Source organism: Furipterus horrens, unplaced genomic scaffold (assembly GCF_987537825.1).
Source record: "Furipterus horrens unplaced genomic scaffold, mFurHor1.1.pri manual_scaffold_5, whole genome shotgun sequence".
NCBI lineage: Eukaryota > Metazoa > Chordata > Mammalia > Chiroptera > Furipteridae > Furipterus > Furipterus horrens.
In genome coordinates this window covers 40,805,973-40,833,153 of record NW_028327175.1, presented here as the reverse complement: position 1 = coordinate 40,833,153, position 27,181 = coordinate 40,805,973, and the positions used below count along the sequence as shown (strand labels likewise).

The following is a 27,181-nucleotide window of genomic DNA, read 5'->3' as shown; positions in this document are numbered from 1 at the left end:
CTATGCTCTTCTCTGAGTTGAGATGAGTGACTGATAATTTCCAATTTTTAGTAATGTCAATTTGAGCTGGGAGAGCCACCTTACCTTTTTGATCTTGTCAAAATTTGAGGTAGGAATAATCTGGACTGCCGTTCTTGATATTTTTGCTTCAGCTTGCCTTTAGATTCAATTCTAGCAGGGTCCCACAATTCAAGAACCATTTGAATTTGCAAAACCAAACACTTTTCTAGGTTTTTCAATTCCCTCCTCTGCTGCTACTTCCTGGCAAAATTCAAGATGGATGGAATTATCAGGCTTAAGGATTTGATTTTGCCTTTGGAGCTCTGTCAGATTCCCATCCCTTTCCAAAAGCCTCCACTGTCATTCAGTCTTTCCATTTAAGATAAGTCCTACTTCTCCATCTTAATACTGATACCAGGTACATGCCCCAAGGGAGGGAAACTGCTACACCCCTGACTCACCTATGAAAGGTTCATGTTCATGGAATTCAGTTTACTAAGGCCTAGTTTCACTGATTATTGCTAGCTCTATTTTTTTTTAAGTGTGATTTCTATTCATTCCAGTGTTTTCTTATTCTTATCAGAGAGCCAGAATATTTCTGTGTGCTCCTATATTCTAAATAGAAACAAAAATATCAAGAGATTTCCACTGTAGATGATACTGTTCTATTTATATAAAATATATGCCATTTGAAGATATCCAGTCTGACTCATCCCACTGTGAAGGAAAATTGCTCAAGGTAGAAGAAAAATCTTCAGAATTCTCCTTGATCTCAGTTTAGGAGCAATGGCATAATTTGTGGAACAAGTGGACCTAATTATCTTTATAGAAAAAAAACTTCCAACCTACTATTAGAAATAAGACTACAAATGTAAACATCTCACTCAGAATTAACTGATTTTCTTAACTCTGGAAGCCCAACATTAGATCATTCTATAATCAGAGTAAGGAAGTAGAGGGAGAATGAGGAAAGAAAGCAGCTCAATAGGGCTCATAACCAAGCAGAAAAGGAATACTGGAATCTGTGTAAATTTCTACCATATAGTTGGTTCTGTTCACCAACAGGTCAATAAAAGTTGTGCAAGGTGACATTTGTGGCAATATGTATCACAAATGTACCTTCACAATAACATTGCTTAATGTGGTAGGAAAATTCAATCTTGGCATTATTCCAAACCTAGAAATACCTTTCTCACACAGTTGTGACTGGATTCTAAACCTTCTCCCATAACACACCACATCCTGTGGCAGGATTAACTTCCTTGTGTGTATTTTCATATTCTCTTTACTTCCTCATATTCATCTCCATGCCAGAATAACTCTGTCTCCATACTACCTGCTAATGACTTGTAACAATTTCTTTTCCTCCTTAAATGCTTTAAGCATAATCTGGGGAGCCTTGATGGGAACAGAACACGATGGTCAAATAAACCACGGAAGCTCTTGGTTCTCTTAACTACTCTAAGGGACAACTGATTTTGAACACGTGAAGCAATATGTTATATCGAGTAGGTGTATTTGTCTTCCCATTTTAAAAAGGACCTCTCCTGGAGACACCTCTCCAGCTACCAATCCATTTCTCTGTTCCCTTCTACAGCAAAAATTCCAAACAAGCTGTGTATACAGCATATACTGCCTTCAATTATTCCATCAATTGTTCTTAAAGCCACTCCAATCATATTTTTGTTCCCATCAATTCAATGGAAACTGTTTTGCTTAGGTCATCAATAACTTATATATTGCCAAATTCAACAGATAATTCTAAGTTCACATCTCACCTGACCTAACAGCAGCATTGCTCCTCGTTACTTTATACATTTTCTTGACTTAGCTTCCAAGACAACATATTCTCCTAATTTTGTCTTTATACCACGGGTCACACCTCAGTCTGCTTTGCTAGTTGCTCCACTCTATGTCAACCCCTTAACACACTAAAATGAAAGAGAAAAAAGATCTTAGGCCTCTTCTCTATCATGCCCTTAGTGATATCCAGTTTCAAGTCCTGTATACTATGAACTTTTAAAAAATTTACTGATTTTAGAGACAGAGAGGAAGGGAAAGAGGGAAGGGGAGGGAAAGGGGAGAGAGATAAAAACAGCAATTTGTTGTTCCACTGATTTATGCATTCATTGGTTGATTCCTTTACATGTCCTGATGGGGGATCGAACCCACAATCTTGGCATATCAGGGACGCTGCTCCAACCAACTGAGCTACCAGCCAGTGATATTATCAGTTCTTTAAATAATAAGTACAGAAGTCCCTCTCGGTATCACGGTTCGCTTATCATGGCTTTGCTGTATCGTGGGATTTTTAAAAATATTGTATGTAATTATTTATCGTGGATTTTTCACTATATTGCGGGATTTTGCGGTACGGTATACGTATGTTGTTAAAGCTACATAGGTTTAAGAGTGTAGAATATGTTTAAGAACATAAGTAGTGTTCATAAAAGTGTGGGAAAGGTTAATAAGGGACTGGGAACAGCTTATAAGTGTGTAGGAAGGGCTTATAAAGCCTTAAAATATATATAAATACTAAAACAAATGTAAGGTTCCTACTTTGCGGATTTTCACCTATCACCGGGGGTTCTAGAACATAATACCCAGGATAAGTGAGGGAATACTGTAATGACAACTGTCTCTCAGTTTGGGCTCCCCCAAAAGGAAAGGCTGAGATAAGGACTTGAGTGGAGGTCTTCTGTCCAGGAAATGACCTGAGGGAGTAGGGAGAGTATGACAAAGATGGAGGGAAAGTTAATATAAGGAATGGTGCATTATCAATATCATCCCTAGGAACAACTGGGGCTCATTCTACTTAAACCTTCTGAGAAGCACATAGGAGGTCTCCAAATTGTCTGCCTATAGGATGGGAGGTGAGCTGTTGTTATCCATCTGCTCCTGTCTCCCATGGATTAGGAACTGCCTTTATGAACATAGCTACTAGACAATGTTTCTTTCCTGGTCTAGCCAACCTCCCCTAACAGAGAAATCACTGGGGCTCACTTTCACTAGGAAGAGATCAGTCTGAAGTGACTCTGAGCCCTCAAGGTATTGCTTCTGCACCTAGGGTTAAAATCAGAGATGAGCCAGGAGAGTGTGTGGCTAGACACCATAATATCACCACTTAGTGGAGGAATTTAAAGGAAAAATCAGAAAATCATCATTCAGAAACAAGAAAGAATAAAAATGATGAATGAATCCAAGAGCTGGTTCTGTTTCTGGTGAGAGAAACAAACTTTAAACACTAAGAATAAACAATTTCCCAGCAAGTTTAATGATACAAAATACACCTGTAGGAATCAAAATGGGAATTTAACAGCACAAATAAAAAATATTTATGTATTTTGGACTAAACACAGACCTTTATCACATACTGCAAAACAAAAAGGTATACTTTAAAAATTTACTAAGTTCAAATTTATAGTAATATATTTTAATTTTGATGATTTTCTATAAAAGTATAAATTATAAAACTGTCTCAAGAAATAGAAAATCATGTATGAAATTTAAATAAAATACTTCTCTAAAAGACACTTAGTACTCGCAAACTTTCAAGGAATGGAATTTAATCACAGGGTTTAGGACTCATTATGTTCCTAATTCACGATGCAAATTCAGCAAATTCAGCGTAACTCTGACACCAACACTGATCAAAATTAACATAAATATCCGTATACTATTCATATTTAAGAATACTTCAAAATATCCTAAATTACACAGCAGAAACCCAAATACAATAGTAATACTACAAATGACTAAGGACAATAAATTCTAGGAATGCCAAGATGAATAAATATGAGAAAAATCTATTAATATATCACACAAAGAGAAGGTGTGGGGTGAATGAATCTTCTTGACACGGTCAAAAGGGAATCTAACAATCCTGACAAAAATCTTAGTAAACTAGAAACAGGATTATTTACTCAGGAAAAAAACAAAACAAAATTCAACCATCAGCATCATATTCAAGAAAACAGAAGAAATACTAAAGATATTCCCATTAAAATTAAAAAGAATAGCAGTCCTATCTACCAAGTGAAAAAGAAAACCCAAAGAATGAGAGAAAATATTTTTAAATCATATATATAAATAACTCTTAGAACTCAACAATAGAAAAACAAATAACAGAACTTAAAAATGGGCAAAAGATGTGTATAGGCATTTTTCCAAAAATATATTAATGACTAATAAGCACAAGAAAAGATGCTCAACATCAGTCGTCACTAGGGAAATATGAATCAAAACCACAATGATAAAATTTTACACCAACTAGCAATGGCTATAATGATAAAGGCAATAACAAGTGCTAGGGAGAGTGTGGATAAACTGGAATTCTCACACATTACAGATGGAAATATAAATTCACAGTCACTTTTGGAAAATAGTTTGGCAGACATAATTACCATATGACCCATCAATTCCACTCCTAGGTTTATAACCAAGAAAATTGAAAACACATGCTTTCAGATAAACTTGCAACTACTGTTCACAGCAGAATTGGCTGTGAGGTCAAAATGTAGAAACAATCTAATATTCTTCAACTAATGATTAAATAAAATGTTGTATATCCATACAACAGGATATTATTCAGCTGTAAAAAAAAAAGATAAAACCACTGAGATATATAATATGGATGAACTTCGGAAATATTATGCTATGGTAAAGAAGCCAGATACAAAAGGCCAAATATCATATGATTCCAATTTTATGAAATGTTCTGAATAGGCAAGTTAATGGAAACAGAAAGTAGATTAGTGGTTGCCAGGGTCTAGGGGTTGGGAGAAACAGGAGTGGTTGCTAATGGATATGGGTTTCTAGGGCAAGGGGTGGGGTGATAAGATGTTTCTGGAATTAAGACAGTGATAATGGTTGCAGAGCTCTGTAAATGTACTAAAAATTACCAAATTGTACACTTTAAACAGGTGGATTCTATTGTATGTGAATTATTGCTCAATTGAAAAATAGCTTTAAAAAAAGAAACAAACTAGGACACCAATTAATGCTACTATTATTTTTTTAATGCAGTGTATAGAAACTGAGCCAAACCTGCTGAAAAGCACGACCTGATTTGAGAATTCTGGTCACTGTGCCATAGTGCTTCAAATTCCACCATTACTTATTTATTTTGGACCCTCTCCCAAAACCTCTATTAAAATGCATATTCACCTGGTAAGACAAGGCTGTAATTTCTTAACATAAATTTCTTTATATTTTTTCCTAAGTTTAAGAGAAGAGAAACTATTAAGTAGCAACCATGAGCAAAAAACAGGGAAAAAAGTAGGAACCAGCAAAACAGAACAAAACAAAAAACACCACAAGAGAGAATAGTTTGAAATCCTAAGTTTTCTGTGAAGTTAATGTGTTTGCTTTGGGGTTAACTTAGTTTGGGTATGATGATAAACATTACAAACCTTCCAAAGAAAATCAGACCATTCTCAACATTCTGTTATAGAAAGATTTTAAACATTTTATTATTAATACTTAAAAGTAAAGCTTAAAAATACCACCACATGATGAAAGTATTATATATTAAAAGATACACTTTTAGTGGAATTCAGACTAATATTTAAGTATAATGCCTATAATTCTAGTAAGTCATTCTAAACATCCTTTAAGGTTGAAGACCCACTTACTTTTTTTTTTTTTTTTTGAGCAGCAAAGCGAGGCGTTTATTCATGAGTGTGCAGAGTTGGGCCCATGTGTGCCCCACTTACATTTTAAGTAAAATAGCATCATATATGAAGACTAGAAAAAATAAATTTAATTTTCTTCTAATAATCAAACTTTACTTTTTCTTTTATTTCTTAACCACATCATTTAGTCACCTATTTATTGATTACATCGCTAGTAAGGGTGCCATGGGAACATAAAGTATCGTTTGCGGTTCTCTAATCTCAAAGGGCTTATAAATATAATAGGGAATACATGACAGAAATTCACTTTTAAAACCCAGCCTGAAGGGCAATAGTTAAAATGGCATATGTTTAAGAATCTGCTAGAAAGCAAGAAATGAACATTCTGGTAGGATGTCCGATTACCAGAAAGAAAACTATTATCACCGTTATTATTATATGGGACAACAATGTTGAGTTTTGAAGAAATCTAAAGTGTTAGTAAGAAATCACTACAGCAGAGAATGTACAGTTTAAAATATTATCTGACTGCTGTGCAGCAATTTTCAAAAGGTATGCCACAGAATTTTTAAAATATGCAATATCTGACTATTTGGTGAGGGGCACTGACTTCTTTTTCCTCAGATTGTCAAATAAAAAAATGGTAACAGCCAACACAACAAATAGCCATCCGGTGTGAATGAATCAAAATTATACTTATTTTTTTGTCAGAATGGCAAAAAATATATTTTTGATGTGCTGCAGAAAATTGTAGTAGTTTATGTGCGCCATGAAATGTAAAAGGTTGAAAACTGCTGCTGCAGTGCAAATTTTTATAAACTATTCCATTTAACCAAAGTGGAACTGGAAACTCCTGTTAACATTTGTAATTATAAGAAGTCGTTGTCCTAAAGTCAGAATTTAAATTGAGGTTTAGTGATTTTCTCACTGGTTGACAACACAAAATAAAAACAGAAATGAACATTTATTGATTGCTATTCTGTGCTAGGTACTCTGCTAAATGCAGAATAATCCTGTAAAGTAGGTTCTAGTTTTATACTCCACAGATGAGGGAAGTATGCTGCTTAGTTTACAGAGTCCACCCTCTTACCAATCTGAAAATTCACTTCATGCAACTTTGCTTTTATACTTTTAGGAAAGATCTACATTAGTGCTATTTTTTGTTAACCAAAAGAAATCCAAAGAGGATTTCTGCTTTTATGAAAAAAGGTTAAAAGCAAAAGCAGTGTGCAGCATTTGTTTTGCAGTGAGCCATTACAGAGGCAACTTACACCCAAGCAGCAGAGAAAAATCGTCAAGCTCCTACCTTGGGAAATACAGGTGCACTCAGCGTCTCAATATTGAGCTGCCATAGCTTTGAACTACAACGGTAAGCACAGGTACTCTATCTTGATTTATTCTGTGCACCTGTTAGCAAGATGTGTTCTAAGGTATCAGAAAAGCCTGAGAGAGTTCGAAAGGGTATTACCCGCAACATAAAACAGGACATAACTAATCAGTTCAACCATGGTAAATGTTTTATGTATTATTTGGTATGATTTGGTAAGGTTATATTGGGGGTCAGGGAAAGATAAAAAAAAATTTCCCATAGAAATCAGTGGTAATTGCTGCTTCACAGGAATGCTCTGCTTTCAGATAATAGGGGAACCTGTATTAGGAAGGTGGCCAGTAAGAGTTCCTGAGTTCAGCTCTATTGGATCCAGGGTCTCAGATCTTAACCACTGCAAATGCTATTTGTAGAAACACCCCACCTATACTTGTATCATCTTGGGTTTATCTAATGAATAATGTGTGGAATTAGCCTTGATTTTTCTCAAGTATTACTTCTGAAAGTACTTTTATTAAGTAACAAACGTCTTGAAAATTCTCTGTAGAAAAAGGAAGTGAGAAATGTTAGAGCAGCTAAGAATTGCTCAGTGCTCTGTGCCAAGTTCATTCACATACATTGAACTCTGACATCCCTCTAAATCAGATATTTTATGTACATTTAAATACAAAGGTCAAATAAGGACAAATAAGAGGTAAAGTCTTAAGATTTCAAGTACAGTAGTGTTCCCACACATCATGATTCTCAATAAGCGTAAGAACATCTTAGGTTCAAAATGTCAAAGATCAACATGATATTAATTACACTTTCAATATTCCTGTTGAGAACACACACACACACACACACACACACACACACACACACGGGTTTGGGAGTCTTTTGCAATAAAACCCTATGGTCTATGGGTGGGAACTAGTCTAAAATTTTAATACAGATATTCTGTCTATACCAAAATAAATGACGGGAAAAAGTGACAGCAAACACCATAATAACAACTTCCCAGTTCACAATGAACCTTCCTTTCTTGGAGAAAAAGCAACCACTTTTATTAAAGTGTTCCATAAAATACATTCATGTATTTAAAAAATACAGCCCTAAAAGCACTACAATGGAGTAAAGACAGTCTTTTCAACAAATGGTACCAAAACAACTGGACTTCCACATACCAAAAAATGAATCTAGACACAAACCTTACACCTGTCACAATAATTAACTCAAAATGGATCACAGGCCTAAACATAAAACACACAACTACGAAACTCTTAGAAGATAATGTAAAAGAAAACCTAGATGACCTTGGGTACAGTGATGATTTTTTAGATACAACACCAAAGGCACAATCCATGGAAGGAAGGAAGAAGGGAGGAAGAGAGGGAGGAAGAGAGAGAAGGAAGGAAGGGACTGTTATCAACAAGAAATTCAAAACAAAAACGAATACCAAAAAGGAAGTGGGGGGAGAACTATTATCCAAAATGTAAAGAGAACTAGGAAACCTCAACAATAAAAAACAAATAAAAAATCAGATTTAAAAGTCAAGTATCTTATCATTCAGCTCACCAAAGAATATAGAGATTGCATGTAAGCATATAAAAAGATGGTCCACATATGTCCTCAGAAAAGAAAGCAAATTTAAACAATGGGATACCACTGCAAACCTATTAGAATGGCCCAAATCTGTAACGCTGACACCATAAAATGCTGGCGAGGACAGGAAACTCATTTAATGCTGGTGGGAATGCAAAATGGTACAGCCACTTTGGAAAACAGTTTCACGCTTTCTTAGAACACTAAACAGTCCTGGCTGGGTAGCTCAGTTGGTTGGAGCATTGTCCTGATATGCCAAGGCTGTGTGTTCAATCCCCAATCACGGCACATACAAGAATCTACCAATGAATGCATAAATAAGTGGAACACTAAACCAATCTCTCTCTTTTTCTCTCCCTCCCTCCCTAAAAAAAATTAATTAAAAAAAAAAGAAAACTAAACATACTGTTACCATATAACCCAGCAATCATGCTACCTGGTATATATACCAAGCAAATGAAAACCTGTATCTCCACAAAGACCTCTACATGAATGCTTATTTTAGTTTTATTCATAATTGCCAAAACTTGTATGCAAAAAAGATGTCTCTCAGTAGGCAAATGGATAAACAAAACTGTGACACATCCTGACAATGGATTATTCAGCACTAAGAAGGAATGGGCTATCAAGTCATGAAGACATGGAGGATCCTTAAGTGCATATTGCAAAGTGGAAAAAAAAAAGATCATTTTGAACAGGCTACATACATATGATTCCAACTTCATGACATACTGGAAAAGGCACAACTATGGAGACACTGAATAGATCAGAGGTTTCCAGGAGTTTGGGGCGGAGGGAGGATGAACCGATAGAGCACAGAGGATTTTTAGGATAGTAATACTACTCTCTTTGATAATATAATAATGAATATATGTCACTATACATTTGTCCAAAACCATAGAATGTATGTAGAACACCAAGAGTGAACCCTAAAATAAACCATGGACTTTAGGGTGGTAACTGTTTGTCAATGTAGGTTCTTCAATTCTAATAAATGCACCACTCTGGTTGGGGGGATGGTGAGCATGGGAGGAGCTATACGTATGTGGGAAGAAGGGATATATGGGAAATCTCTTCTGTTCAATTTTTTTGTGAACCTAAAACTGCTCTGAAAAATCAAGTCTATTAAAGGATAACTAGACCTGATATTTAACTTACATGAAAAAAGGAACTGGCCATACATTACAATTTCTAATCTCTGTCAGTGTCACTCATATTCAAACACGCAACCATTCAGTGTTGAATAATACCTCACTCTTAGTCACCTCTATCAATTACCTGAACAAGTTTTTTTTTTTTTTTTTAAGCTAACTCAGTCAAGCAACCTGGGGACACCATGCTGCCTGAAATTGACATTTCCTGGGACTATGAGCACTTTATTAATAGCAGACATGTGAATGTTTATTTCAAAAATGGAAATCTTGAAAATCTCTTAAGCTAAAATCATTTGTAACATATTCTTTGGTGTTTTTAGTGGCCTAAGTCAAGCTTTTACATTAAGGTGGCAGGAGTAGATCTAAACTTGCCTCTTGAGGAAACTACAAACCATGTCATAACAAGTACCCTTATAGAGAAGAAACAGCCTTTTAATTAGATGTAAATATTTCTCAACTTTCTTAATACAATAACAAACATACCATTTCTTCAACTGATTTCCAGAGCATCAATAAGCAAAACAGATTTCTGATATGGCATTTAGAAAACAAAATCTTGAAAATAGTCTTCTACCCAGCTAGAAGAAGTTCGAACTAGAACAATGATGATTAAGAGTACTGAAAATGCTATATCCATCCATGTTTATTTTACCCTTAGATCAAGTTACAGTACCAAAAAGTATCTAGTATTTAGAAGCATATTAGCCTACTGTCATATATAATCACCTTCACTGAGTTTTTATATATTATACCCTTCTCTTTTTATTACAAATAAATAAAAAATAAAAAAGCCTAAGAGCCATAGAATATGTGTTGTTAAATTGTCAACAACACTGTCCATTCATTACTCAGTAGCTCTCACATAAGGGAATCCATATTTTGGAAATCGTTTATAATTTAAATGCTAGAAAAATCTTTAAAGAAGTTCTTTATTTAGGGTAATGAGAATCTTGGCTCACGGGAAACTTAGCTAAATCTAATATTCTGTCATAGCAATGATGTTAAATTACTTAAAAGTTACATAGTTCCTAAGTGTCGGCCTGCGAACCAAGTGTCGCTGGTTCGATTCCTAGTCAGGGCACATGACTAGGTTGCATGTCAGGTCCCCAGTTGGGAGCACATGAAAGGCAACCACACAGTAATGTTTCTTTCCCTCTCTTTCTCCTTTCCCCTCTCTTTAAAATAAATAAAAAAATAAATAAATAAAATTGTTTTAAGAAAAACTGAAAAGAAAAAAAAAGTTACGTAGTTCCTAAAAAAAGAAGAAAAAGGTTACATAGTTCCTCATTCCTTTTTTTGGATCTGATTTTCTACTTCCACTACCTAGTTTTTACATCCCATTAAAATAAATAAATAAAAACAGAAATAAAACAAAGGTCACCTCAAATCTAATTTTTAAGACAAAATATCAAAATAATAGTCAAAATAGTCCAATTGTACATACAGGAATCTTGTTTAAATAATTCTACCATATGGTGAAAGAATAAAAGAACAATGAAGAAAAAAAAGTGTGCACTTAAAAAGTATCATTTCAAAAGATCTCCAACACAAAACAAAACAAACACACAAAAAGCTAAAGTTACACAGCAAACTAACTACATGAGACTGAATGACACATTGGTTTCTGAAAAAAAGAAAAAAGCCTCAGTTTCTTCCTTTACCAAAATAAAGGTAGTACTACTTATAGACTAACAACAAAATTAAGCAGGACTTCATATATATATATTTGTTCTTTGTCCTCTCCCACCACTCTAAAACAGTTCTTAGCAAAAGGTAAATGCATTAATGCTGTTGTTAAAAATTATTTAACTTCTAAAGCTAGGAGAATAGTATCTAGATTCTATTTCTCCTCCAGAAATCTGCCTCAAATCCTTGCTCCTACTTAGGATGTAGACTAGATAGGTGAGACACCCGTAGTGTAGGGAGAAACTGTGCTTTGTAAACTGATACACTGATATCTCTTTGCCTTAAACAATTCAAAGAAGTACTTTAGCCCTGGCTGGTGTAGGTCAGTGGATTGAGTGCCAGTCTGTGAACTGAAAGGTCACCAATTTGATTCCCTGTCAGGGCACATGCTTGGGTGGCAGGCCAGGTAGTTAGTTGGGAGCGTGTGAGAGGCAACTAACTGATGTTTCTCTTGCTCATCAATGTTTCTCTCCCTCTTTCTCCTTCCCTTCCCCTCTCTTGGAAAATAAATAAAATCCTTTTTAAAAAGTATTCTACTCTGAAGAAAAAGTGCCCAATACCAGTACATACTGCAATGCTTGGCAGAGATAATAAATTAAAAAGTGGATAAAAGTAAAGTAGAACTTTGTCTTTTTGAGTTAAATGGAGAGTAGATCTAAATTAATTAAACAAGTAAAAACTGAGAATCTATTCATTATGTACTGAATACTAACAAAAAACAAAAACACTATATATAAAAAAAAAACTATAAAATCCCATCAATAATAGATTACAGCAGAGCTACATACAACAACTACATGATCATTAAAATGGTGTCTTTCTATGCATTAATGGAAAATTGGTCATAATAAAAGGAGAACAAAGCTAGGAACAGTTTCCATTTTTTAAAACAAAAAATATGTAACTTTATGCATATACTATACACAAGCTTAAGAAAATACTAGAAAAAAATAAAATATTAATAGATTATCTTAGAGAGGTACAACTGCATGACTTTTATCTTCTATTTTGTACCTTTCCTTATTTTAAAAAATGCTTACACACACTGATTTTCAACAAAGATGCAAAGCAATTCAACAGAAGAAGAATGTAGCCTTTTCAAGAAATACTGCTGAAGCAAAACTGGACAACCATGGGCCAAAAAAAGAACCTTGACCTAAATCTCACATCTTATTAAAAAATTAATTCAAAATAGGTCACAGATTTAAATGTTACGAATACTGGGGGATCTTTCCAGAATGTTCAGCGGGAGCACGGCTGCCCAAGCTGCACACAGCAATGGGCTCCTTCCCGCTCACCAACATCAGCCATGGCCACGCACTGGGTCAAAAACAGTGAAAGAGACTTGGCTGGTGTAGCTCAGTGGATTGAGCACTGGCCTGAAGACCAAAATGTCTCCAGTTGGGGGCATGCAAGAGGCAACTGATCAATGTTTCTCTTGCACATCGAAGTTTCTCTCCCTCTCTTTCTCCCTCCTTTCCCCTCTTTCTAAAAATAAATAAATAAAATCTTTTAAAATGGTGAAAGAAACCAATTACTATGATGCTTTGGGGGTCAAACCCAATGCTACTCTAGGACGTTGGCCTTGAAGCAACACCCTAATGAGAATCCAAATGGAGAAAAGAAATTCAAACAGATTTCTCAAGTTTACAAAATGCTCCCTGATGCAAAGAACAGGGAATTATATGACAAAGGGAGGCAGGCAATTAAAGGTGGATCAGGTGGCAGTTTGGGGTCTCCCATGGACATCTCTGATGTATTTTTCTGGAGGAGAAACAATGCAGAAAGTAGTAAAAATATGCATCAGCTCTCAGTAACCTTACAAGATTTATATAATGGTGTAACAAGAAGTCTAGCTCAGCAAAAGAACGTGATTTGTGACAAATGTGATGGCCGAGGTGGTGAGAAAAGAGCAGAAGAGTGCTTTCCCAACTGTCAAGGTACAGGGATGCAAATGAGAATTCATCAGATAGGACCCAGATACATTCAGCAAATTCAGTCTGTGTGCACGGAGTGCCAGGGCCACGGGGAATGGATCAGTCCTAAAGATAGATGCAAAAGCTGAAATAAACGAGAGAACATGCTAGAAGTTCATATTGACAAAGGCATGAAAGATGGCTAGTAAATAACATTCCATGGTGAAGGAGACCAGGAACCAGGACTGGAGCCAGGAGGTACTGTTATTGTCTCAGATCAGAAGGACCATGCTGTTTTCACTTGATGAGGAGTACATTTTTTCGTGTGTATGGACATACAGCTGGTTGAAGCATTATGTGGCTTCCATTAGCCAATAGCTATTCTTGATAACTGAACCCACAGTTATCACCTCTCATCCAGGTCATACTGTCAAATATGGAGATATCAGGTGTTTGCTAAATGAAGGCATGCCAATTTATCATAGACCATACGATCATCAAATTTAAGGTCAACTTTCCTGAGAATGGCTTTCTCTCTCCTGATAAACTCTCTTTGGTAGAAAAACTCCCACCTGAAAAGAAGAAGATACTGATGATACTGATGAAATGGATCAGGTAGAACTGGTGGACTTCAATCCAAATCAAGAAAAATGGTGCCATACAATGGAGAAGCATATGAGGATGATGAACATCATCCTAGGGGTGTTGTTCAGTGTTGGAACTCTTAATGGGGCCAGTAACACTCACTGCTGGCATTTTATATGCAGCAGTGAATGAGTGAAGGGCTATAATGTGCTCACTACTTGCTACTGTTTTTGTTATAATATTCAACTATAATAGTGTTTTAACAGTTAAAAACTACTCTTTAAAAATTTCCCTTAGCATTTGTTAGGCCATACTTTGTAAATAATTTCAGCTATGTACATGGAATAGCTTAAACAGAAATGCTAGGTATGTACTGACTTTGGTCTATGACCCTTAACTGTTAAGCAATAAAGTTAAAATTCTGTATTTAATCAGCAATCAAAGAACTTAATTTGTAGAGAAGTGTTTATCTGTATAGTTGTTTTAAATGGGATTCATTGTGATACCTCTGCATTTATTCTATTGCCTCAACTGTTATTTGAAGATGGCATGCCATATAATTTAGCCTGTGCTATCAGTGATAGAAATGATACCTTTCGAAAGAAGTTTATCATGATAAGCTGCTTCTTGAGGGCTTGCACGTAAAGAATTGTATTCCCTTCTGCCATGCCATCTTTTTAAAAATATAGGTAACTGTATCAGTCCTTAGTTACATTTATTTCCTTTTCTTTGGACCATGATAAGCCTCAGAATAGTGACTTCCGGAGCAGGCTAACTTCAAAGCTAATGATACCTTTACACGGACAAGTAATTTGCATGGATGAGATAGAAAGGTATTTTTTTTAGATATGTTATAGACTTACTTTGAAGCATTTAACCTATACTCCAAAATAACTGTATGAAGAGCAAATTATGATAAATATCATTAACTGGATATTTAAAACTCATGTTCACAAGCTTAAAACTGGATATTGGAATTTAAGCAATTCTTGAATGTCTCCTTGATATACTGACTACAAACCGTAAAAAATAAAATAAAATGTTAAAACTTTCAGAAAATTTTCAGGATATAGGGTTAAGCAAAGCATCTTAAGATTTTAAAAGAGCACAATCCATAAAAGAAAGACTGATAAATTGAACCTTATAAAGTTAACATTTGTTTCTCTGTAAAAGGCCTGTTAAAAGAATGAAAGGGGAATTCTGGTCAAGATGGTGACATAGGTAAATTCAGTACCAGAATCCTCCCACAACCATATCAAAATCACAACTGAATTACAGAACCACCATCATTCAGAACCACCTAAGATATAGCTGAATGGAAGTTCCTCTTAAAAGGCTCACTCCCTCTGAGGTCCAGCACTGGGCAGCAGCTCACTAAAAGGCACCAGGACATAAGGGAGGGACTGAATTGTCTGGCATCAGGAACAGCTTCCTCCCAGACAGAAGTGCTAGCAGAGGTCACTGTTTCTTTTCTGAGCCCTTTCCCATAAAGTTTGTAAGCAGGTACCATATCAGAGTCTCCATCAACCTGGCTATCACTGTTTGCTCTGCTCTGATGATTCCCTGAGACTCTACCATACCCAACTTGAAGGCCCACCCAACCTGTTTCCCGTGGCTTCTCCATACGAAGGACCCTGCCTTGGCTCATGCTCAGACTTTCCTAAAATCTCTCAAACAAGCAACATTTGGCCTTAGTGTGCCCATACCTATCACTATCACCAAGTTGTCCCAGGCCCGGTACTAGAGGCAGCCAGCCTTGGTTCATGGCTTGGCCTTTCCTGGTAACCTTCAAGGCCAGCACAAGTAGAAGCCATCTGCAGACCAATTTGTAGCTTATGCTGGGCAGCTCTGGGCAGAACACAGATGACAGCCAACTTTGGCCTACACCTCCCCATAGGCCCCACAGCCAGCTTCAGAGCACGTCAAAGCACCACTTGCCCACCTACACAAGTGACACTCCAGAAGTGGACTCAGTGGGCATCAGAGTCCCACTAAAGCAAGTCCTGCTCTGTGAAATAGGCCCCTGAACAGCTGATCCTCTAAGGTGGTCACAGCGGGTCCTTAAAGCCCATTGGCCTGGGGATAAATTCCCCCCATTGAGATGCCAACAGCAATCAAGGCTCAATTATAACAGAAGGTTGCACACAGGCCACATGGTGGTGCTGGGGCATACCTGGAGTGCCCAGGACACCTACTACATAAGGCCATTGTACCAAGCCTGGGACATGAAGCAGCTCTACCTAATACATAGAAACAAACACAGGAAGACTGACAAAATGAAGATACAAAGAAACACGGCCCAAATGAAAGAACAGATCAAAGCTTCACAAAAAGAACTAAACAAACCTGAGACAAGCAATCTAGATGCAGAGTTCAAAACACTGGTTATAAAGATGCTCAATGAACTTAAGAGGAAGAGTAGATGAACTTAGTGAAAACTCCAACAAAAGGATAAAAATAAAATGGAACTAGAAAACACAAAAAAGAACCACTCAGAAATGAGGAATAAATTAACTAAAATAAAAAATACATAACAAAGAATCAGCAGTGGAGTAGATGAAGGAGAGGATCAAATCAGAGATTTGGAAGATAAGGAAGCAAAAAACACCCAATCACAACAGCAAAAAGAAAAAAGAATACAGAATAATGAGGATAGTATAAGGAGCCTCTGGGATAACTTCAAGTGTACTTACATTCCCCATCATGAGGATGACAAAAGGAGAAAAGAGAGAGCAAGAAATTGAAAACCTATATGAAAAAATGACAGAAACTTTCCTAACTTGGTAAGGGAAACAGACATAGAAGTCCAGGATGCATAGAGTCCCAAACAAGGCCCACACCAAGACACGTCGTAATTAAAATGCCAAAGGTTAAAGACAAAGAGAGAATCTTAAAGCAGCAAGAGAAATGCAGTCGGTAATTTCTCAAGAGAAACTTTGCAGGCCAGAAGGGATTGGCAAGAAGTATTCAAAGTGATGATAAGCAAGGACCTACAACCAAGATTACTCCACCCAGCAAAGCTATAATTTAGAACTGAAGGACAGATAAAGAGCTTCCCAGACAAGAAAAAGCTAAAGAAGTTCATCACCACCAAATCAGCATTGTATGAAATGTTAAAGGGTCTTCTTTAAGAATAAGGAAAATTAAAAATATGAACAATAAAATGGTAAAACATATCTATCAACAATTAAATCTGAAAAAACAAAATAAATAAACAAGCAGAACAGAAACAGACTCACAGATACAGAGAACATTTATCAGATGGGCGTGGGATTAGGGGGATGGCTGAAAAAGGTGAAGGGATTAAGAAGTACAAGTTGATAGTCATGGGGATGTAAAGTACAGCATGGGGAATATAGTCAATCGTCGGCAGCCGTCGGTCTCGAGAGACGATGGTGTAGCTTCTTAAGAGTCTATCTGCACCGCCGAGAATGGTTGTGCAGTCCGACTCGGGAGTGACACGGTATCTGTCTCCTCCCGTGTTGAATCGACATCTTACGATGACACTGGAGTGTCCTCTCCAGTGAAGTTGAAGCTACAGAGCCTGGGCAGGGTGATATGGAGGGTCTGCTGTTGCCCATGCAGCAGACCCCCCCTCTCTTCGCAGCTGAAGGGTCCAAGGGAAAGACGGAGTCAATACAGCTTGGCTTCAGGTGCGCCGCAGGAGTTGCCGGTGTTGACTACAACGTCGAACCGCCTTAGGGACTCCGGCTCCGGATTTTCTGTCGGGGTTTACTCCCTTAGCCTTTCCCCTGAAGAGGTATGCCGCAAGGCAGCGGAGGTTTTTTGGAGTCAGAGTTTTCCTTCTCTGATGTGCCCTGACTGGAAGATCGAACCAGCGACACTTAGCTCGCAGGCCGACGCTCAATCCACTGAGCCAAACCAGCCAGGGCAATAATACTGTAATAACTATATATGGTGTCAGACGGGCATGTGATTTATCAGGATGATCACTTAGTAAGTTATAAAATGTCTAATCACTGGGTTGTACACCTGAAACTAATGTAATATTGTATGTCAACTATAATTGAAGAATAAAAAAATTAAAGTAAAAAAAAAAAAAGAAGAATGAAAAGACAAGCTAAAGAATGGGAGAAAGTAATTGCAAGCCACATATCCAAGAAAGAATCAGTATCTAGAATATATGAAGAACTTCCAAAACTCAACAGTTAAAAAAATCAATTAGAAAATGAACGAAAGATACAACAGACATTGAACTGAAGAGAAAATACAATGGTGAATAAGCAGATAAAAGATGTTTGACATCATTAGTCAGCAGGGAAATGCAAAGTAAAAAATAAGATATCACTAGAATTTCTAAAATAGATTTTCGGGACTTCCGGCCAACATGAAGGCGCAGACACACAAGCTGCGTCTCCCTCCACAACTAAGAAGGAACCCAACAACCTCAAAACTAGAAACAACCATAAGTTCCAGAAAATCAAACTGCATGGAAGTCCAGCAAACAAAGATATAAAGAATAAATAATCATCCAAACAGGTAGGGGGGTAGAGCCAGGGCAGAGAGGACACGATGTGGTAGCAGCATCGGCAGCAGCAGCCCGACAGAAAGCGTAGTCACACGTTTTAAAGTCAGGAGGGACACCTGGGGAGCATTCCCAGCTCCTCACTGGACCTCGCAGCTCACGGTCCCAGCACCGGGGAAAATCAAGCCTCATTGCTTCTGACTGTGTAGACCAGTGGAGGTTGGGGTGCAGGCAGAAACTGCTGGTCTCTAAGCAGAGTACGCTTGTTTAAAGGTCCCCCGCAAGTCCTAGAACGTCCGCAGACCCACCCACTCTGGGAAGTACCGCCAGGGCAGCAGTTAGAGGGGCGCCAGTCCGGTGCAGAGGTGGAAGAGGTGCCTGGAAAAGGGGCAAATGCTGAGCAGGCGGTATTGTTTCCTCTCAGACCCCTCCCCCACTTACAGCGCCACAACATGGTGAAATGAGTCGCCCTGCACTGACGAATCCCTAAGGCTCTGCCCCTTACAACGTAACAGGAGTGACGGCTCTACCTGGTACGCAGAGGCAAACAAACAAAGAAGCCTGTCAGAATGAGGAAACAGAGAAGTATGGCCCAAAAGGGGAAACAGATCAAGGTTCCAGTGGGAGAACTAATCGACAAGGAGACAGCCAACCTAACAGATGAGGAGACAGACAACCTAACAGACACAATTCAAAACACTGGTGATAAAGATGCTCACAGGCCTGACAGATACGCATAAGAGAAAAAGTGAAGGTTATGCTAAGTGAAACGAAGGAAAATCCACACAAAACCAATGGTGAAGGGAAGGAAACTGGGGTTCAAATCAATGATTAGGAACATAAGGAAGAACAAAACAGTCAACCAGTGCCGAACGAGGAAGCAAGAATTGAAAAACACAAGGAAAACTTTCCAAATTTTGTGAAGGAGATGGACATATAGGTCTGGGAAGCACGGAGGGTCCCAAGCGAGCTGGACCCAGAGGGGACCACACCAGGACACATCATGATTGAGATGCCAAAGGTGAAAGATAAAGATAGAGTCCTGGGGGCAGCAAGAGAAAGGCAGAGAGTTGCCTACAGGGTGGTGCCTATAGGACTATCAGCTGATTTCTCAGAGGACACTTTGCAGGCAGGCAGGGAGTGGCAAGCAGTATTCAGTGTGATGAAAGGCAACCTGCAACCAGGATTACTCTATCCAGCAAGGCTATCACTTGGAATGGAAGGGCAGATAAAGTGCTTTCCAGACAAGGTAAAGCTAAAAGAGTTCATCACCACCAAGCCATTATTATATGAAATGTCAAAGGGACTTACTTAATAGAAAGAAGATCAAAACTATGAACACTAAAATGACAACAAACTCACACTATCAACAACTGAATCTAAAATATAAAAACATAATCCAACTAAGCAAACCAGAATAGGAACAGAATCATAGGTATGGGGATTGTTTGGAGGGTTATCAGCTGGGAGGTGGGAGGGGGAGAAATGGGGATATGGTGCAGGGATTAAGAAGCATAATCGACTGGTACAAAATAGATGGGGGGGAGTTAAGAATAATATAGGAAAGGGTGAAGCCATTGGACATGAACTAAGGGGTGTGGGATTGCTGGAGGGGAGGGGGGTACTGGGCAGAGGGAAGCAAAGGGGAGGAAAAAAAGGATACTACTGTAACAATATAATCAATAAAATATACTTTTTAAAAAAAATGGCTAAAATAAGCCCTGGCTGGTGTGGCTCAGTGGACTGAGGCCAGCCTGCGAACCAAAGGGTCGCCAGTTTGATTTTCAATCAGGTCACATGCCTGGGTAGCAGGGCTAGATCGATCCCCAGCTAAGAGTGCGCAAGAGGCAACCACACATTGATGTTTCTCTCCCTTTCTCCCTCCCTTCCCCTCTCTCTAAAAATAAATAAAATTTTTTTTTAAATGAATAGCTAAAATAAAAATTAGAAATAGTATCAAAACTAAATGCTGGTAAGGATGAGGAAAAACTGGCTCTCTCATCACTGCTTGTGAGAATGCAAAGTGGAATGGCCACTCTGAAAACACTCTGACAGTTTCCAAAACTAAACTGTACAACAGAGCAATTATGCTCTTAGACATTAATCCCAGAAATAAAGCACTTATCATACATAAACTTGTACACTAATGTTCGTAGCAGCTTTATTCATAATACCAAAAACTGGAAACCTAGCTGTCCTTCAATATGAAATGGTTATATCCATACTGTGAAATAGCACCTGGCAATAAAAATGAATGAAATATTATATGTGATAACTTCGATGAATCTCCAGAAAATCAGACTAACTGAAAAAGCCAATCCCCAAAATTACTTACTACATGATTCCATCTATAGTTTTAAAAAGACAAAAATAGGGAGTGGGTAAATAAATATGGGAGGGAGATGGGTACAGTAGTAACAAAAAGGTAACAGAAATTCTTGTGATGATGGAACTATTCTGTATCTTAACTATCAATTTCAATAAACAGGTTGTGATAGTATGCTATTATAATTCTGCAAGATGTTACCTGAAGGGGAAAATGGATAAAGAGCACATGAGATATCACTATATTTGTTCGTAATACTGTATGTGAATCTACAATTATCAGAAAATAAAAGGCTTGCCCTGACTGGTGTGTCTCAGTTGGCTGGGCACCATCCCACAAAGCAAAAGTCACAGGTTCACTTCCCAGTCAGGGCCCATGACTGGGTTGCCGGTTCAGTCCCCAGTCAGGGTGCATACAAGAGACAAATGACCAATGTTTCTCTCTCACACACACATTGAAGTTTCTCTCTCTCTCTGCCACCCCCCCCCCTTCTGTCTCTCTAAAAATAAATACATTAAGCCCTGGCTGGTGTGGCTCAGTGGATTGAGCACTGGCCTACAAACCAAAAGGTCCCTGGTTGATTCAAGTTAGGGCACATGCCTGGATTTTCAGCCAAGTCCCCAGTTAGGGGTGTGTGAGAGGCAACCAATCAATGTTTCTCTCACTCTCTTTCTCCCTCTCTCCCCCTCTCTCTGAAAATAAATAAATCTTTAAAAAAATAAAAATACACGAAGTCTTTTTTAAAAAGAAATAAAAAAGAAAAAAGGCTTACTTTCAAAGTGAAGTCTATAATGAACATTTGTAAAATGAGGGAGAAGAAACACTAGCACTTGTACTTTTTTTTTTTTAATTTAAAGTTAGACTAACCAAAATATCCAAGACAAATTAGAAAACAATACAAAATAACTTTATATATTTAAGTTTTCAGTTAAATAGCTAAGCACTTTTAAAAAGTTATAAATTCAAACTAAAGCTCTTGGAAGACAACACAGGGCAAAAAGTTATTGGCAATTAGTTCTTGGCTATAACACCAAGGCAGAGGCAACAAAAGAAAAATTAGACAAACTAGATTTCATGAAAATTAAAATTTCATGCATCAAAGTCACTATCAACAGAGTAAAACAGAAACCCACACAGAATGGGAGAAATATCTGCAAATCAGCTATCTGATAAGGGATAAATATCCACAATATAGAGAACTCTAAAGCACAACAGCCTCAAAGCAACTTGATTTAAATATGGGCAGTCTGAATAGACAGACATTTCTCTAAAGAAGATACTACATAAATAAGCACATGAAAAATGTTTATCGCCAATAAGCACATGATCAGATGTTCAATATCACTCATTGTTAGGGTAATGCTAATCAAAATTACGAGATATCACCTCACAACCATTACAATGGCTACTATTCAGAACAAAAAAGAAACCAGAAAATGAAAGAAAAGATGTGCTGGCAAGGACGTGTTGAAATTAGACCTTGTGCACTGTTGGTGGGAATGTAAAATAGTACAGATACTGTGGAAATCAATGTGGATAGACCTCAAATTTTTTGAAAACTAAATTATCGTACGATCGAGCAATTCCATTTCTCAATACATATCCTCCCCCCAAAAAATCGAAAACAGGGTCTCAAAGCAATATTTGTATACACATGTCTATGGCAGTTTTATTCACAATACCTACAACATGGAAACCCAGCTGTGCACAATAGATGAATAATTAAGCAAACATGGTATATACAATGTAACAGTCAGCCTTAAAAGGAAATTATGACATATGCTACAATATGGATGAACTCTGAGAACATTATGCTAAGTGATTTAAGCCATACCCAAAAAGACAAATATGATTCCATGTATATAAGGCACTTAAAAGTAGTCAAAATCATTTATGAACAAAATGTAGAATGGTGGTTGCCAGCAGCTGGGAGGAAGAGAGAAGGAATGGAAAGCTATTGATTAATGTGTAAAATATTTCCATTTTGCAAGATAAAGAGATTTCTAAAGACTGATTATGCTCCCCTGCCCAGTGTGGCTCAGTTGGTTGGGCATCATCCTGCAAAGCTAATGGTCACAGATTTGATTCCGGGTCAGGACACATGCCTCGATTGCAGGTTTGGTCCCCTGTCAGGGCACATATGAGAGGTAACCAATCAATGTTTCTCTCCCCCTCGATCTTCCTCTCTTCTCCTCTAAAAGTAAGTAAATAAATAAATAAATAAAATCTTTAAAGATGAGTGGTATTGACTGATGCACAACATGTACTTAATACCACTGAGTAGTACACTTAAAATAGTTAAGAAAGTAAATCTAATGTTATGTATATTTTACCACAATTAAAATGATTTATTATAAATCCAAAGAAGGCAAAATTTCTTAAATACTCGGGGAAGCTTCAGTGGGAACAATGGTACTTGAGCTGGGCTTCATGAATGACTAGGATGTGTGGAAAGAGGCCACATAGGAGTTGCAGAACAGGAACTAAAAAGTTAGTGATGAGAATGCTTACACTTCGATCTATAATCATTTGCCTCTTTCTAAGAAATGAAACAAGGCAACACTTATATATTAATTTTTCAGAAACTGTGAATATCAAGTACTAAAAGTTCATTTCTTTAAAAATGGATTTCAAATTAGATCAAAGCAATTTGATCTTCTCAAATAGTACAACTACCTTATAGCAGAGTATTTCCAATTTCTCCCTTTCATCCTTTATAACATCGTTTTCATTAATTTTGCTCATCCATAAACTACCGCCACTGAATACATTGTTGCCATTTCTAGCAACAATGGTCAATACATCATTATACACTTCTCAAAACTCATAGAATGAACATCACAAAGAGTAAACCCTAATGTAAATGCAATAAAATGGGAGTTAATAATGCATGAATATTGGTTCACCAACTGTAACAAATGTACAACAGTTATCAGTAGGAAAAATGGGGGAAGGAGGAGTGAAGTATATGGGAACTCTATACTTGCTTAATTTTTCTGTAAAAGCTGAAACTATTTGGAAAATAAAGTATATCTTTAAAATCTAAAATTACAAATTACATACTTTTAGAATAAATCTTACCATGGAACGTCTTGGCTCAAATACTGATGCTTTTTCTTTTTGGTAAATTGAGTTGTATTCTATTTATTTCTAAAATTTAAAATAATAATCTATAATAAACTGTCATCTGCCAAAGAGGGAAAAAACCCAAGGTTTCCTCATTTATGCTAACCCAAAACTTTTTTCTATAACTTCTACTGAAAGTATTGGGAAAATAGTGTTATTCTATAGCTTCCTGTTAGAAGTATAGTAGTGAAGGGGGGGAAAATATATAGTTCTGGGGATCTAATGCACAGCACTACTTGACAGTGGCTAACATAATAGATCTTAAATAGTCTCACCACAAAAAATGAGAAGGTAATTATGTGACATGACGGAATGATGGAGGTGTTATCTAACTCGACAGTGGTAATCATATTGTAAAATAAATATACCAAATCCATACACTGTCCACCTTAAACTTGCACAAAGTTATATGCCAAATATATCTCAATAAATCAGGGGGGCAGGAGAAGATAAGAATCAAAAAGAGGTATAAAATAAACATTTAGCATAAAAAATATAGTGGTATTCTAAAGAAACTAAATACTTCAGAACATACCTAGGAAAATGCTGGTATTTGGGGAAAACCAACAGTCAATAAACCTGATTTACTTTTCTAATCTCACTCATGTCAATACCAAACTAAATGATCTCTAGGATTTCACTTCCCCCTCTGGACCAATAGTTTTATCTTCTGATAATTAAAAAGAAAAGGAAGGATTTCTGAGTCACCTTCAGTGATAAAATCCACTGAAAATGAGGAAAATATCAGCATTCTGGAAACAGATCTTTCATTTACAACAAATTATCCATTAAATATATTACAAGGAAGGAATAACAAGGTCAGTGAAACATGCAAATTGACAAAAATAAAGTCTAGGGTGTAAGTAGTGGCTAAGATCTCTTGGAAAACATTTATCAGGTGTATAAATTACATAAGTAGAGAGTTTATTATTCAAATTAAGGACCAACATAAATGTTAATGATACACAGAATTATTACTGTGCATCATACAAAATACTAAGCCGTTCAAGGAAAACATTTACAATTTTTTTTTCTTTTCAAATATCAAGCAAAAAAGCAGTTAAGGAACGTGATTCAAAAAGCCATTCTCCTGTCACTGAAGAGATCCCGCCTTCAAGGGACAGAGCAGTGGTAGAGATGAACTTCTACTTAAATCAACACAACGATTTTTGCTTCTCCAACGAAGGATACCCAGTATAGCAAATTTTATTTTTCTCCTTTCCATTCCCACAGCCAGACAATACTAATAAAAGCCAGTGCAGTATGATTAAGTGGAAGCACTGGGTGACAATAAAAATTCCATATCCCCTTATCAAAGACTAGGTTAATCAGACTGCTGTCCTAATGCTGAAGGATGATCTCAAGCAATGAAAGGATATTGAAGGAAGAAGTTTATAACTAAAAAGATGTGTAGTTATGTACTAACAAGTGCATATTAAATTATAAACTATCAGAATATGGAATTAATGTACTTATGATTCAATTAAAAAACAAAAGGTACCATTACTAGTGCATCTAAACTTGTTTACCTAGAAGATCCAAGCATATCATCTAAAACTCTATTGGAAGTAAAATGTAGTAGGTAATATTTTTTTAAGTCAATTTCCTCCCTCTATTTACATATCCAAATAAGAATTCAAATAACAAAATAGCCCTATTTATAACAGCAGCAGCTCTCACCATCCCTTCATTAGGTTTTGAAAAATAAATTTAATAATATACATATTTCTTAGTAATAACTAAGTGAATACTAATAAGAAACATGGATATCGCAAGTAGAGAATCATAAACTCCACTGAAGAGCATACGCATTAAATAAGTGCAAAATTCACCTTCCTAGAAAGAGATATACTACTGTAAAGTTATCAATTATCCCCTAAATTAATCTAAAAATTCAAAGCAACTCTCATCAACACACCAACAAGAATTATTCTTAGAACTTAGCAAGAACGATTCAGTCCACCTAGAAAATTCTTTGAAAAGTAGAGTAATAAACCTACACTTCCAGATATTAAGCAAACTATAATGGGGGGCGGGGGGTCATCATCAAGATAGCATAGTATCATAACAAAAAGAAAAACAATAAAAATAAAATCTCAACATAAATTAAGTATATTTGAAATTTTGCTACTAATAAAGATAAAATTTTAGAGGTAAAAAGATGATTTATTCAACAAGTGATGTTACAACTCATTAGGAATTTGGAAAGAATTAATCTAGTTGATTGTTTTACTCCCTAAGCCAAAATAAGAAAATTTCAGCTATTTTCTGTATATTAGCATAAATCCTTTCTAAGAGTATTAGTAAATCAAAAAATGCACAGACTGACAAATTGGACTACATTAACATTTAAAAAATATTTATTTTTAGAAAGAGGGGAAGGGAGGGAGAAAGAGAGGGAGAAAAACACTGATGTGCAAGAGATACATTAACCAGGTGCCTCTCACATGCCCCCAACCTGGGACCGGGCCTGAAACCCAGGCCTGTGCCCTGATTGGGAATCAAACCAGCAACTTTTCGGTTTGTAGACTGGCGCTCAATCCACTGAGCCACACCAGCCAGGGCTACATTAAAATTTAAACTTTTATATGGGGAAAAGAACATAACCAAGGTATATAAGCAAGAAACCAATTAAATCCATTTGCAACACAAACGACATTCAAGTATGTAATACATCTAAAAGAATTCTTACATTTAAGTTGTCCAAGTCACAATTAGTAAGAACTACATTTAAATCCAGGCAATCTGACTCCCAAGTCTATGTTCTTACTATACTATAGGGTGCGGCAAAAGTAGGTTTACAGTTGTGAGTATGTGAAACACAGTTTATTTTTGTATTATTATTTATTAATTATTGCAAACAACAACTGCAACAAGGGGTTATTATCCAAAATACATAAAGAACTCATACAACTCAAACAGTAAACAAACAATCCAATTAAGAAATGGGCGGAGGACCTGAATAGACAACTCTTCCAAGAAGACATATAAATGGCAAACATATATATAAAAAAATATTCAACTCCACTAGCTATTATGGAAATACAAATCAAAACTATAATGAGATACCACCTCACATCTGTTAGAATGGTTATTATCAACAGGACAGGTAATAAGTGTTAAAGAGGTTGTGGAGGAAAATGAACCCTCATTTACTGGTGGTGGGAATATAACTGGTACAGCCACTATAGTAAAGTCTGGTGGTTCCTCAAAAAATTAACAGAGTTACCATATGACCCAGCAATCCCGCTCCTGGATATCTACCAAAAAAACTAAAACACACTTTTTTCACAAAGATATATGCACCTCTATATTCATTGCAGCATTATCCACAGTGGCCAAGACACGCAGACAACCA

At 36.7% G+C, this 27,181-nt stretch overlaps 1 protein-coding gene and 1 pseudogene across 7 annotated transcripts in view; one reads left to right on the top strand and one right to left on the bottom strand.

Annotated features, from left to right (window-relative positions):
- The window catches only part of ERBIN (erbb2 interacting protein), a 123,735-nt gene that overhangs the window by 86,347 nt on the left and 10,207 nt on the right, over positions 1-27,181 (bottom strand). The gene's annotated exons all lie outside the window — the stretch shown is intronic.
- Positions 12,902-14,028, top strand: LOC150008448 (dnaJ homolog subfamily A member 1 pseudogene; annotated as a pseudogene).